At 38.2% G+C, this 15972-nt stretch overlaps 1 protein-coding gene across 2 annotated transcripts in view; it reads right to left on the minus strand.

Moving 5' to 3' along the window:
• CAND1 (cullin associated and neddylation dissociated 1) overlaps window positions 1-15972 on the minus strand; it is a 62247-nt gene that overhangs the window by 45163 nt on the left and 1112 nt on the right. The window lies entirely within an intron of this gene.

The following is a 15972-nucleotide window of genomic DNA, read 5'->3' on the forward strand; positions in this document are numbered from 1 at the left end:
TCTTGTCAAGTGCACACTGAACATTCTCCAGGATACATCACATCTTGGGTCACAAAACAAGCCTCAGTAAATTTAGGAATATTGAAATCATATCAAGCATCTTTTCTGACCACAACACCATGAGATTAGAAATGAACTACAGGGAAAAAAACATTAAAAACACGAACACATGGAGGCTAAACAATACATTACTAAATAACCAAGAGATCACTGAAGAAATCAAAGAGGAAGTCAAAAACTACCTAGAGACAAATGACGATGAAAACACGACAATCCAATTGGGATGCAGCAAAAGGAGTTCTAAGAGGGAAGTTTATAGCTATACAAGCCTACCTCAAGAAACAAGAAATATCTCAAATAAAAAATCTAACCTTACACCTAAAGGAACTAGAGAAAGAAGAACAAACAAAACCAAAAGTTAGCAGAAGGAAAGAAATCATAAAGATCAGAGCAGAAATAAATGAAATACAAACAAAGAAAACAATAATAGCAAAGATCAAAAAAACTAAAAGCTGGTTCTTTGAGAAAATAAACAAAATTGATAAACCATTAGCCAGACTCATCAAGAAAATAAGGGAGAAGACTCAAATCAATAAAATTAGAAATGAAAAAGGAGAAGTTACAACAGACACCGCAGAAATACAAAGCATCATAAGAGACTACTACAAGCAACTCCATGCCAATAAAATGGACAACCTGGGAGAAATGGACAAATTCTTAGAAAGGTATAACATTCCAAGACTGAACCAGGAAGAAATAGAGAATATGAACAGACCAATCACAGGTAATGAAATTGAAACTGTGATTAAAAGTCTTCCCACAAAGAAAAGTCCAGGACCAGATGGCTTCACAGGTGAATTCTATCAAACATTTAGAGAAGAGCTAACACCTATCCTTCTCAAACTCTTCCAAAAAATTGCAGAGGAAGGAATACTCCCAAACTCATTCTATGAGGCCACCATCACCCTAACACCAAAACCAGACAAAGATACTACAAAAAAAGAAAATTACAGACCAATATCACTGATGAATATAGATGAAAAAATCCTCAACTAGGGCTTCTCTGGTGGTGCAGTGGTTGAGAGTCTGCTTGCCGATACAAGGGACACGGGTTCATGCCCCGGTCTGGGAAGATCCCACATGCCGCAGAGTGGCTGAGCCCGTGAGCCATGGCCGCTGAGCCTGCACATCCAGAGCCTGTGCTCCGCAATGGGAGAGGCCACAACAGTGAGAGGCCCACGCATCGCAAAAAAAAAAAACAAAACAAAAAAACCAAAATCCTCAACAAAATACTAGCAAACAGAATCCAACAACACATTACAAGCATCATACACCATGATCAAGTGGGATTTATACCAGGGATGCAAGGATTCTTCAATATACACAAATCAATCAATGTGATACACCATATTAACATTTTGAAGAATAAAAACCATATGATCATCTCAAAAGATGCAGAAAAAGCTTTTAACAAAATTCAACACCCATTTATGATAAAAACTCTCCAGAAAGTGGGCATAGAGGGAACCTACCTCAACATAGCAAAAGCCATATACGGCAAACCCACAGCAAACATTCTCAATGGAGAAAAACTGAAAGCATTTCCTCTAAGATCAGGAACAAGACAAGGATGTCCACTCTCACCACTATTATTCAACATAGTCTTGGAAATCCTAGCCACAGCAATCAAAGAAGAAAAAGAAATAAAAGGAATACAAATTGGAAAAGAAGAAGTAAAACGGTCACTGTTTGCAGATGACATGATACTATAAATAGAGAATCCTAAAAATGCCACCAGAAAACTACTAGAGCTAATCAATGAATTTGGTAAAGTTGCAGGATACAAAAATAATGCACAGAAATCTCTTGCATTCCTATACACTAATGATGAAAAATCTGAAAGAGAAATTAAGCAAACACTCCCATTTACCATTGCAACAAAAAGAATAAAATACCTAGGAATAAACGTACCTAGGAGACAAAAGACCTGTATGCAAAAAACTATAAGACAGTGATGAAAGAAATTAAAGATGATACAAATAGATGGAGAGATATACCATGTTCTTGGATTGGAAGAATCAACATTGTGAAAATGACTCTACTACCCAAAGCAATCTACAGATTCAATGCAATCCCTATCAAACTACCACTGGCATTTTTCACAGAACTAGAACAAAAAATTTCACAATTTGTATGGAAACACAAAAGACCCCAAATAGCCAAAGCAGTCTTGAGGGAATAAAATGGACCTGGAGGAATGAGACTCCCTGACTTCAGACTATATTACAAAGCTACAGTAATCAAGACAATATGATACTGGCACAAAAAGAGAAACACAGATCAGTGGAACAAGATAGAAAGCCCAAAGATGAACCCACACACCTATGGTCAACTAATGTATGACAAAGGAGGCAAGGATATACAAGGGAGAAAAAGACAGTCTCTTCAATAAGTGGTGCTGGGAAAACTGGACAGCTACGTGTAAATGAATGAAATTAGAACACTCCCTAACACCATACACAAAAATAAACTCAAAATAGATTCCAGACCTCAATGTAAGACCGAACACTATAAAATCCTTAGAGGAAAGCATAGGAAGAACACTCTGACATAAATCACAGCAAGATCTTTTTTTGATCCACCTCCTAGAGTAATGGAAATGAAAACAAACAAATGGGACCTAATGAAACTTCAAAGCTTTTGCACAGCAAAGGAAACCATAAATAAGACAAAAAGACAACCCTCAGAATGGGAGAAAATATTTGCAAACCAATCAAGGGAGAAAGGATTAATCTCCAAAATATATAAACAGCTCATGCAGCTCAATATTAAAGAAACAAACAACCCAATCCAAAAATGGGCAGAAGACCTAAATAGACATTTCTCCAAAGAAGACATACAGATGGCCAAGAAGCACATGAAAAGCTAGCTGCTCAACATCACTAATTATTAGAGAAATGCAAATCAAAACTACAATGAGGTATCACCTCACACCAGTTAGAATGGGCATCATCAGAAAATCTACAAACAACAAATGCTGGAGAGGGTGTGGAGAAGATGGAACCCTCTTGCACTGTTAGTGGGAATGTAAATTGATACAGCCACTATGGAGAACAGTATGGAGGTTCTTTTAAAAACTAAAAATAGAATTACCATATGATCCAGCAATCTCACTAGTGGGCATATACCCAGAGAAAACCATAATTCAAAAAGACACACGCACCCCAATGTTCACTGCAGCGCTATTTACAATAGCCAGGTCATGGAAGCAACCTAAATGCCCATCAACAGATGAATGGATAAAAAAGATGTGGTACATATATACAATGGAATATTACCCAGCCATAAAAAGGAACAAAATTGAGTCATTTTTTGTGAAATGGATGGACCTAGAGACTGTCATACAGAGTGAAGTAAGAAAGAGAAAAAAATATATCATATATTAACGCATGTATCTGGAACCTAGAAAAATGGTACAGATGAACCAGTTTGCAGGGCAGAAGTTAAGACACAGATGTAGAGCACAAACATATGGACACCAAGGTGGGAAAACCCCGGCGGGGTAGGGATGGTGGTGTACTGAATTGGGCGATTGGGATTGACATGTATACACTGATATGTATAAAACTGATGACTAATAAGAATCTGCTGTATAAAAAGTAATAATAAAATAAAAAATAAACAACATTGGATAACAACATCCAATCTAAAGCAAACCTCTGCTTCCTTCCCAAAATTACCCAAATAGGTCCTAACACCCTCTTACTGAGATATCCCATAGTATGTGTTCTCCCTCACTACATGGTAACAAACCAAACCTGTGAGGGACATCTATACATATAAGAGAATATCAAGAAGAAAAAAGTGGTAAACAGTGCTTACATTACATATCAAATAAAAGAGCAAAGAAAACACCCACTAAATTAGTTACCTGGAGATTGTGAGGGATTTGAGGGAGAGTAATTTCAATAAGCCTAGGAGGGCAACCTCTAAGTTTAGAGTTTATCTCGTAGTCTATGGGAATTAGTGCAGAAGGCAACAATCAGCTGTGATATTTAGAAAGAAAATTCTAATGGAAAAATTACCAAAAGACTGGATTAAAAAGAGGCCTGAGAGAGACTAATTTGAGAAATACTCATCAGGGAACTAAGGCAAAGAGGAAAGGGTGACATCAAGCTTTCCAACTGGGACATTTGGTGGATGGTAATATAACACAACAAAATAAGAATAAAAAAGGTTTAAGGTGGGAGAGGAGGAAGTTACGCTGTTAACTTTCAGACTTTTATGGGAGTCCCAGGTGGATTAACCTACAGGCAGTGCCATCTCATTGATTTATTCAAGTATTTTGGAGGTACCATCATTAGAAACTGTGCCAGGCTCTGCAAAAACTTATGAGCAAGACAGTCAGACTGCAACACACACACTTGGCGACTGAAAGTTCACTGAGGACAGAACTTATTCATCTTTAGTAAATCCAATTAGAGAAGCAAAAATAATGGTAAAATGAGCGAAGATGGCGGAAGAGTAAGTCGCGGAGATCACCTTCCTCCCCACGGATACACCAGAAATACATCTACACATAGGACAACTCCTACAGAACACCTACTGAACGCTGGCAGAAGACCTCAGACCTCCCAAAAGGCAAGAAACCCCCACGTACCTGGGTAGGGCAAAAGAAAAAAGAATAAACAGAGACAAAAGGATAGGGATGGGACCTGCACCAGTGGGAGGGAGCTGTGAAGGAGGAAAGCTTTCCACACACTAGGAAGCCCCTTCACGGGCGGGGACTGCGGGTGGCACAGGGGGAAAGCTTCAGAGCCGTGGAGGAGAGCACAGCAACAGGGGTGCGGGGGGCAAAGCGGAGAGATTCCCACACAGAGGATCGGTGCCGACCAGCACTCACCAGCCCAGAGGCTTGTCTGCTCCCCCGCCGGGGCGGGCGGGGCTGGGAGCTGAGGCTCGGGCTTCGGTCGGAGCACCGGGGGAGGACTGGGGTTGGGGGCTTGAACACAGCATGCAGGGGGTTAGTGCGCCACGGCTAGTCGGGAGGGAGTCCGGGGGAAAAGTCTGGACCTGCCGAAGAGGCAAGAGACTTTTTCTTACCTCTTTGTTTCCTGGTGCGCGAGGAGAGGGGATTAAGAGCGCTGCTTAAAGGAGCTCCAGAGACGGCGCGAGCTGCGGCTAAAAGCATGGACCCCAGAGACGGGCATGAGATGCTAAGGCTGCTGCTGCCGCCACCAAGAAGCCTGTGTGCGTGCACAGGTCACTATCCACACCCCCTTCCGGGGAGCCTGTGCAGCCCGCCACTACCAGGTTCCCGGGATCCAGGGACAACTCCCCAGGGAGAACGCACGGTGCGCCTCAGGCTGGTGCAACGTCACGCTGGCCTCTGCTGCCGCAAGCTCGCCCCGCACTCTGTGCCCCTCCCTCCCACCACCCCCCCCCCCCCCACCCCCCCCCGCCTGAGTGAGCCAGAGCCCTGGAATCAGCTGCTCCTTTAACCCCATCCTGTCTGAGCGAAAAACAGACGCCCTCCGGCGACCTACATGCAGAGGCGGGGCCAAATCCAAAGCTGAGCCCCTGGGAGCTGTGAGAACAAAGAAGAGAAAGGGAAATCTCTCCCAGCAGCCTCAGAAGCAGTGGATTAAAGCTCCACAATCAATTTGATGTACCCTGCATCTGTGGAATACATGAATAGACAACGAATCATACCAAATTTAGGAGGTGGACTTTGAGAGCAAGATTTATGATTTTTTCCCCTTTTCTTTTTTTTTGTGAGTGTGTATGTGTATGCTTCTGAGATTTTGTCTGTATAGCTTTGCTTCCATCATTTGTCCTAGGGTTCTATCCGTCTGTATTTTGTTTTCTGAAAAAATTTTTTCTTAATAATTACTTTTTATTTTAATAACTTTATTTTATTTTACTTTATCTTCGTTCTTTCTTTCCTTCCTTCCCTCCTTTAGACAACGAATCATCACAAATTGAGGAGGTGGACTTTGAGAGCAAGATTTATGATTTTTTTCCCCTTTCCCTCTTTTTGTGAGTGTGTATGTGTATGCTTCTATGTGAGATTTTGTCTGTATAGCTTTGCTTCCACCATTTGTCCTAGGGCTCTAACCGTCCGGTTTTTTTTTGTTTTTTCTCTTAATAATTATTTTTTTATTTTAATAACTTTATTATATTTTATCTTACTTTATTTTATTTTACTTTATCTTCCTTTCTTTTTTCCTTCCTTCCCTCCTTCCCTCCTCCCTCCCTCCTTTCTTTCTTCCTTCCTTCCTTTCTTTCTTTCTTTCCTTTTTTTCTTTCTTCTACTAATTCTTTCTTTCTACTTTTTCTCCCTTTTATTCTGAGCCGTGTGGATGAAAGGCTCTTGGTGCTGCAGCCAGGAGTCAATGCTGTGCCTCTGAGGTGGGAGAGCCAACTTCAGGACAAGGGTCCACAAGAGACCTCCCAGCTCCACATAATATCAAACGGCGAAAATCTCCCAGAGATCTCCATCTCAACACCAGCATGCAGCTTCACTCAACGACCAGCAAGCTACAGTGCTGGACACCCTATGCCAAACAACTAGCAAGACAGGAACACAACCCCACCCATTAGCAGAGAGGCTGGCTAAAATCATAATAAGTCCAAAGACACCCCAAAACACACCACCAGAGGTGGACCTGCCCACCAGAAGGACAAGATCCAGCCTCATCCACCAGAACACAGGCACTAGACTCCTGCACCAGGAAGCCTACACAACCCACTGAACCAACCTTAGCCACTGGGGACAGACACCAAAAACAACAGGAACTACGAACCTGCAGCCTGCAAAAAGAAGACCCCAAACACAGTAAGATAAGCAAAATAAGAAGACAGAAAAACACACAGCAGACGAAGGAGCAAGATAAAAACCCACCAGACCTAACAAATGAAGAGGAAATAGGCAGTCTACCTGAAAAAGAATTCAGAATAATGATAGTATAGATGATCCAAATACTTGGAAATAGAATAGACAAAATGCAAGAAACATTTAATAAGGACCTAGAACTAAAGATGAAACAAACAACGATGAACAACACAATAAATGAAATGAAAAATACTCTAGATGGGATCAATAGCAGAATAACTGAAGCAGAAGAATGGATAAGTGACCTGGAAGATAAAATAGTGGAAATAACTACTGCAGAGCAGAATAAAGAAAAAAGAATGAAAAGAACTGAGGACAGTCTCAAGAGACCTCTGGGACAACATTAAATGCACCATTTGAATTATAGGGATTCCAGAAGAAGAAGAGAAAAAGAAAGGAACTGAGAAAATATTTGAAGAGATTATAGTTGAAAACTTCCCTAATATGGGAAAGGAAATAGTTAATCAAGTCTAGGAAGCACAGAGTCCCATACAGGATAAATCCCAGGAGAAATACGCCAAGACACATATTAATCAAACTGTCAAAAATTAAATACAAAGAAAACATATTAAAAGCAGCAAGGGAAAAATAACACACACGGGAATCCCCATAAGGTTAACAGCTGATCTTTCAGCAGAAACTCTGCAAGCCAGAAGGGACTGGCAGGACATATTTAAAGTGATGAAGGAGAAAAACCTGCAACCAAGATTACTCTACCCAGCAAGGATCTCATTCAGATTTGATGGAGAAATTAAAACCTTTACAGACAAGCAAAAGCTGAGAGAGTTCAGCACCACCAAACCAGCTCTACAACAACTGCTAAAGGAACTTCTCTAGGCAAGAAACACAAGAGAAGGAAAAGACCTATAATAACGAACCCAAAACAATTAAGAAAATGGGAATAGGAACATACATATCAATAATTACCTTAAATGTAAATGGACTAAATGCTCCCACCAAAAGACACAGATTGGCTGAATGGATACTAAACAAGACCCATATATTTGCTGTCTACAAGAGACCCACTTCAGACCTAGAGCCACATACAGACTGAAAGTAAGGGGATGGAAAAAGATATTTCATGCAAATGGAAACCAAAAGAAAGCGGGAGTAGCAATTCTCATATCAGACAAAATAGAATTTAAAATAAAGACTATTAGAAGAGACAAAGAAGGACACCACATAATGATCAAGGGATCAATCCAAGAAGAAGATATAACAATCGTAAATATTTATGCACCCAACATAGGAGCACCTCAATACATAAGGCAAATACTAACAGTCATAAAAGGGGAAATGGACAGTAACACATTCATAGTAGGGGACTTTAACACCCCACTTTCACCAACTGACAGATCATCCAAAATGAAAATAAATAAGGAAACACAAGCTTTAAATGATACACTGAACAAGATGAACTTAATTGATATTTATAGGACATTCCATCCAAAAACAACAGAATACACATTTTTCTCTAGTGCTCATGGAACATTCTCCAGGATAGATCACATCTTGGGTCACAAATCAAGCCTTGGTATATTTAAGAAAACTGAAATTGTATCAAGTATCTTTTCCAACTACAACGCTATGAGACTAGATATCAATTACAGGAAAAGATCTGTAAAAAATACAAACACATGGAGGCTAAACAATACACTACTTAATAACGAAGTGATCACCGAAGAAATCAAAGAGGAAATCAAAAAATACCTAGAAACAAATGACAATGGAGACATGACGACTCAAAATCTATGGGATGCAGCAAAAGCAGTTCTAAGAGGGAAGTTTATAGCAATACAATCCTACCTTAAGAAACAGGAAACATCTGGAATAAACAACCTAACCTTGCACCTAAAGCAACTGGAGAAAGAAGAACAAAAAAACCCCAAAGTTAGCAGAAGGCAAGAAATCATAAAAGTCAGATCAGAAATAAATGAAAAAGAATTGAAGAAAATGATAGCAAAGATCAATAAAACTAAAAGCTGGTTCTTTGAGAAGATGAACAAAATTGATAAACCATTAGCCAGACTCATCAAGAAAATAAAGGAGAAGACTCAAATCAACAGAATTAGAAATGAAAAAGAAGTAACAACTGACACTGCAGAAATACAAAAGATCATGAGAGATTACTACAAGCAACTGTATGCCAATAAAATGGACAACCTGGAAGAAATGGACAAATTCTTAGAAATGCAAAACCTGCCAAGACTGAACCAGGAAGAAATAGAAAATATGAACAGACCAATCACAAGCACTGAAATTGAAACTGTGATTAAAAATCTTCCAACAAACAAAAGCCCAGGACCAGAGGACTTCACAAGGGAATTCTATCAAACATTTAGAGAAGAGCTAACACCTATCCTTATCAAACTCCTCCAAAATATAGCAGAGGGAGGAACACTCCCAAACTCATTCTACAAGGCCACCATCACCCTGATACCAAAACCAGACAAGGATGTCACAAACAAAGAAAACTACAGGGCAATATCACTGATGAACACAGATGCAAAAATCCTCAACAAAATACTAGCAAACAGAATCCAACATCACATTAAACGGATCATACACCATGATCAAGTGGGGTTTATTCCAGGAATGCAAGGATTCTTCAATATACACAAATCAATCAACGTGATACACCATATTAACAAACTGAAGGAGAAAAACCATATGATCATCTCAAAAGATGCAGAGAAAGCTTTCGACAAAATTCAACACCCATTTATGATAAAAAAAAACCTGCAGAAAGTAGCCATAGAGGGAACTTTCCTCAACATAATAAAGGCCATATATGACAAACCCACAGCCAACATCGTCCTCAATGGTGAAAAACTGAAACCGTTTCCACTAAGATCAGGAACAAGACAAGATTGCCCACTCTCACCACTCTTATTCAACATAGTCTTGGAAGTTTTAGCCACAGCAATCAGAGAAGAAAAGGAAATAAAAGGAATCCAAATCAGAAAAGAAGTAAAGGTGTCACTGTTTGCAGATGACATGATACTATACATAGAGAATCCTAAAGATGCTACCAGAAAACTACTAGAGCTAATCAATGAATTTGGCAAAGTAGCAGGATACAAAATTAATGCACAGAAATCTCTGGCATTCCTATACACTAAGGATGAAAAATCTGAAAGTGAAATCAAGAAAACACTCCCATTTACCACTGCAACAAAAAGAATAAAATATCTAGGAATAAACCTACCTAAGGAGACAAAAGACCTGTATGCAGAAAATTATAAGACACTGATAAAAGAAATTAAAGATGATACAAATAGATGGAGAGATATACCATGTCCTTGGATTGGAAGAATCAACATTGTGAAAATGACTCTACTACCCAAAGCAATCTACAGATTCAATGCAATCCCTATCAAACTACCACTGGCATTTTTCACAGAACTAGAACAAAAAAATTTCACAATTTGAATGGAAACACAAAAGACCCCGAATAGCCAAAGCAATCTTGAGAACAAAAAACGGAGCTGGAGGAATCAGGCTGCCTGACTTCAGACTATACTACAAAGCTACAGTAACCAAGACAGTATGGTTCTGGCACAAAAACAGAAAGATAGATCAATGGAACAGGATAGAAAGCCCAGAGATAAACCCACGCACATATGGTCACCTTATCTTTGATAAAGGAGGCAGGAATGTACAGCGGAGAAAGGACAACCTCTTCAATAAGTGGTGCTGGGAAAACTGGACAGGTACACGTAAAAGTATGAGATTTGATCACTCCCTAACACCATACACAAAAATAAGCTCAAAATGGATTAAAGACCTACATGTAAGGCCAGAAACTATCAAACTCTTAGAGGAAAATATAGGCAGGACACTCTATGACATAAATCACAGCAAGATCCTTTTTGACCCACCTCCTAGAGAAATGGAAATAAAAATAAACAAATGGGACCTAATGAAACTTCAAAGCTTTTGCACAGCAAAGTAAACCATAAACAAGACCAAAAGACAACCCTCAGAATGGGAGAAAATATTTGCAAATGAAGCAACTGACAAAGGATTAATTTCTAAAATTTATAAGCAGCTCATGCAGCTTAATAACAAAAAAACAAACAACCCAATCCAAAAATGGGCAGAAGACCTAAATAGACATTTCTCCAAAGAAGATATATAGACTGCCAACAAACACATGAAAGAATGTTCAACATCACTAATCATTAGAGAAATGCAAATCAAAACTACAATGAGATATCATCTCACACCAGTCAGAATGGCCATCATCAAAAAATCTACAAACAATAAACGCTGGAGAGGGTGTGGAGAAAATGGAACCCTCTTGCACTGTTGGTGGGAATGTAAATTGATACAGTCACTGTGGAGAACAGTATGGAGGTTCCTTAAAAAACTACAAACAGAACTCCCATATGACCCAGCAATCCCACTACTGGGCATATACCCTGAGAAAACCATAATTCAAAAAGAGTCATGTACCAAAATGGTCATTGCAGCTCTATTTACAATAGCCCGGAGATGGAAACAACCTAAGTGTCCATCATCGGATGAACGGATAAAGAAGATGTGGCACATATATACAATGGAATATTACTCAGCCATAAAAAGAAACGAAATTGAATTATTTGTAATGAGGTGGATAGACCCTAGAGTCTGTCATACATTGTGAAGTAAGTCAGAAAGAGAGGGACAAATACCGTATGCTAACACATATACATGGAATTTAAGAAAAAAAATGTCATGAAGAACCTAGGGTAAGACAGGAATAAAGACACAGACCTACTAAAGAATGGACTTGAGGATATGGGGAGGGGGAAGGGTAAGCTGTGACAAAGCGAGGGAGAGGCATGGACATATATACACTACCAAACGTAAGGTAGATAGCTAGTGGGAAGCAGCCGCATAGCACAGGGAGCTCAGCTGGGTGCTTTGTGACCACCTGGAGGGGTGGGATAGGGAGGGTGGGAGGGAGGGAGACGCAAGAGGGAAGAGATATGGGAACATATGTGTATATATAACTGATTCATTTTGTTGTAAAGCAGAAACTAACACACCATTGTAAAGCAGTTATACTCCAATCAAGATGTTAAAAAAAAAAATAATGGTAGAAATAGATCCTTTGTACTGCACAATGAGTGGTTTCCAAAACCCTTCCCTTAATATATAAACACAATTTTACCCTTGTTTCCAACAGAAATCTAAATGCTATGGGCCAACTGCATCACCCAGTGAGCCAATTATCTTTCATATATCTTGTACACACCACACTGCTGTCTCATTTATTCTCTTAGAGTTATGAATTAACTTGGGACAGTCTTAATATCGTTCACGTAAATAAAACTAATTTTTAGTCATCTTTCTTCTTCAGTTTCCTCAATGAGGTCCCTTTCTCCTCTTTTTCAGTAGTGAGCCCTAATCATTGCTGATAATGAGCATTAGCAGTACTATACCTGTATCCCTCCCCACCAAATCACAAGTGAAATTGTGTAACTTAATGCCATCAATGTACAAAGAACTTAGAAAATGCTCAGAAATCACCTTCTTAATCTCTGCAAATCTTTTTCTTCGGATTAAACTTACTTTTCTTCAAGCACAAGCAGTCCAGATAATGTAGTCTTTCCTGTTTCATTATTGTAAATGCCCACACAGTACTTTCAGCTATGTTATGGGATCTCTAAGCTCCCTTCCAACTCTGAAAACTGATGATTCTGTAACAGGCCCGAGATTTTTATTAGCATTTTAAACAGTTTCCAAGGGCAAATGCCTTCCAATAGTCAAAACACATAAATATATTTGGTGACATAAACCATAATCAAGCTAGGAAATTCTACAATGTAGTGAATTATTTTAAGATTGTATCAAATGGTATTTAAAAATAATAGATTGGTAGATTTTACAATGACTTCTTAAACTTCCCCAATCCTTACATGCTTTTTTAACTCTGGAATTTAAAACAAGTTATCTATTGAGAACCCACATGGCCAAGGCACTGAATAAAGTGGAGGATCCAGTTCAGTAAGACAAGGTCCCTACCCGTTCCTATCCCCACCCCAAGAGTGCTGTTTGTATTGTGTGCTTTCACACCTACCTAGAACTTCAAGACCTAGCTCAGATCACTCCTTGAACATGAATGAATCTCCTTGCTTTCATCTTCTCTGCCACTTAAGCCTGAACACTACATACTGCCCTGGGTTATTTATGTTTTTACAAATGCCTTAACCACTCAACAAGCATGCAGAGAATACTGAAGGCAAGCACTATCTTCAACTTTTTGTCGTCCCTCTCAGGGAATTATTTAATCTTCTAGCACAAAATACTCCCTAAGCCTAACTTAGAGGGAACTGAAATTTAAGGTCTTACTCTTAATGTCCCCTAGTCAAAATCTTGCAGAAGTAGAATATGGTAGTTTAGAGTTCATGCTCTGGGGGTATCTGGAAATCCCTAATCTACTACTGTTTAACTGGCCTTGGGCAAGCACTCAGCATCACCAGATTGAAGTTTCCTCAGCTGAAACAGAGATTGCTAGTATCCACTTTACTAAAGTTGTAAGGATCAAGTGTATAAAGTCCACAGTGAGCCTTAACAATTATGTACAGAGAAATAAAAGAACGGTAAAAAAAATTTTTTTAGCTCTTGATTCCTTGGAATACTGGAATTCAGCTGGTGATGAAGCATATGAAAATAAAAGCAGAACCTTATTAGTTACCTCAACCCACTGAATATTCAGTATTAATATTTATAGGTGCAGCATTCACTTTGTTTATACACATTAAAGTTTTCATTCTGTTATCTACAGAGTCACTACTTACTGCCACTAAACCATAGTATCCTACCTTCGAAGAACAATAAAACATGAAAGAAATAAGGACACTAGGTTTTTTCCCCCCAATAAATTGCGCCTATAATTTAAGTCCTACCAAAAAAAAAAAATCTTTAAAAACGTTGACATTCCAAAATTTTGAAGTCTGCATCCATTTCTTTACCTTCTTTACATTAAAAATCTATTTAGTTATTCAGAGACCTGAAAATTTGGGCCTATAAGGGACCTTTTGTAATTACCCATGTACAAGTCTCTCAAAAGTGAATTTAATCCCAAACTAAGTAGCCTGTCCAAGATATCAGATAGTACACAGCAAAGAATCCTACAGGACTAGAACCCATATTTGTAACTGGTAGGTCATATTCCCTTTGGATTCCACCATGAGAAAAATGTTTTTTTCTTCCTTTTGGATGTAATATCTTCTCCCCTTAGCACAAGGTAGAGTGGTCTGCAATGTTAGATTTTCTATAACGTTAATCTTGTCCTCAAAATCCTTCTAGCACTAGGTATTTTAAAACATGTAACAATAACTATGATATTTACAGCAAAATAAACAAGTAAATAAATTTCTAATGAGAAATTAGAAAGCATCATTTAAAAATAGAACACATGTATTCAAATACGGAAAAATCTTCAAAACACTTGACCGCAAACGTTATTTTAATTAATCTCTTAAGTGTCAGTAATTTAATATATATAGTGCTTTGGTTCCCAAGACTTGTCTATTACTGAATGGTCTGAGCGTAATAAGTCTTAAAAACTTAGTTGTTAAAAATATCTTAATGACAAATTACTGGAAGTCACTTACTGTTCTTAGGCATATCTTCTATAATATTCACCAACTATTAAAAATATTATCAGTATCACATTTTTAGGAGTAATCCTCCAAGCAATGTTTTAACTTATTCAAGCCCAAATTGGTAGATAATCCTTATCAAGTTCAACACTAGTATACCTTAACATCAGAGCATTACTCTTCCATATAATTAGAAAAAACAAAAAACTCAAGCATGTACGTATTACCTTTCTTTTAGAGGAAATGTAAGAAAGAAAGCTTCAGTCAATAATCACATATGCAGTATTATCACATGACTTAACTTCTTTATTCTAAACATATTATCCACACACAAGTCTGACTAGTGGAACAAAACTGTACTATTATAGGGAAAGTCCTATCTTTAGACTAAAACTGAACACAATCAGAATGAAAGTCAGTACTTTTACAGAATGAGCCAAACTGACAGAAATGGCAGGGGGTAAAAATCACACCACACTTTCTACCTACTTAAAGTTTTTTATGTATGTTCCATTCAAATGTTTATTTAAATTTTAATGGCTTGCATTGGGAGCAAGCAAAGCTCCAAAGGGAAGTAAACAGCATTCTAATCCTTTAAAAAACAAACAAAACCTTTTATTTATTTTAATCTTGATTTTGACCCTAGAACTCACAAATCTAAAAATATTAATGCCCAAGATAAACACGTCTCTTCCAAAAACGAACACTCGAACCTTTATTATTAGCAAACTAATTTTAAAACTTTTGAATACAATACTTAAAAACTCCCTAGATAGCAAAACTTTTTGAGAATCATTTCTGGCTATGAAGTCACAGAACCAAAATGTATTTCATTGGCTATTTTAATATGCCAGCATATTAATCTAATTAGGAACAGATTATTACATTTTTCTTGGTTCTCCTTTCACAAATCAAAAAATATTTCCCCAGTACATAAGGTTTGCGCGTGTTTTCAGGTGTTAAAACGTACCGTTCATACAAAAAAAACAAATAAGCCCGTCAGCCACAATTTAAATTGAAGACTATTTTTTTCTTCCCGTTAAAATGCACAGAAAATAAAACCACTAGAGAACAAAACAAGTATCCAAGCTATAAAAAGCTAATTAGATCGGGAGTTGATTGATTTTGTGATGGGACAGAAGGCGGGAAGGAAAGAATGTAACAATTACTGTAGTGCAAAAAGAAGGAGAGAAACCAAGATTACCCGTGAAAATATAACAATTCTTCAATATGCATGTGACCAAGGTTTGGAACCAACCGTACAAGTCTCCTGGAACGGAACTTTGTAACAAACCTTCACATTCACCATCCCCATATTAGAAAACTCCTTTCAATAAGACCCATTTGCTTGTTGCACCTTTTTGTTTCAGGTTTAGTAATTCACCTTTCTGGCAGTAATTTTGGATATAAAGAAATGAGACTGAAACCCCGAGATCCTGCTTGGGTTTTTGCCTGACGAGGGAAAATGACAAGAAATGCTGG

The sequence above is a fragment of the Phocoena sinus genome, chromosome 10 (genome assembly GCF_008692025.1).
Source record: "Phocoena sinus isolate mPhoSin1 chromosome 10, mPhoSin1.pri, whole genome shotgun sequence".
Taxonomy (NCBI): Eukaryota; Metazoa; Chordata; class Mammalia; order Artiodactyla; family Phocoenidae; genus Phocoena; species Phocoena sinus.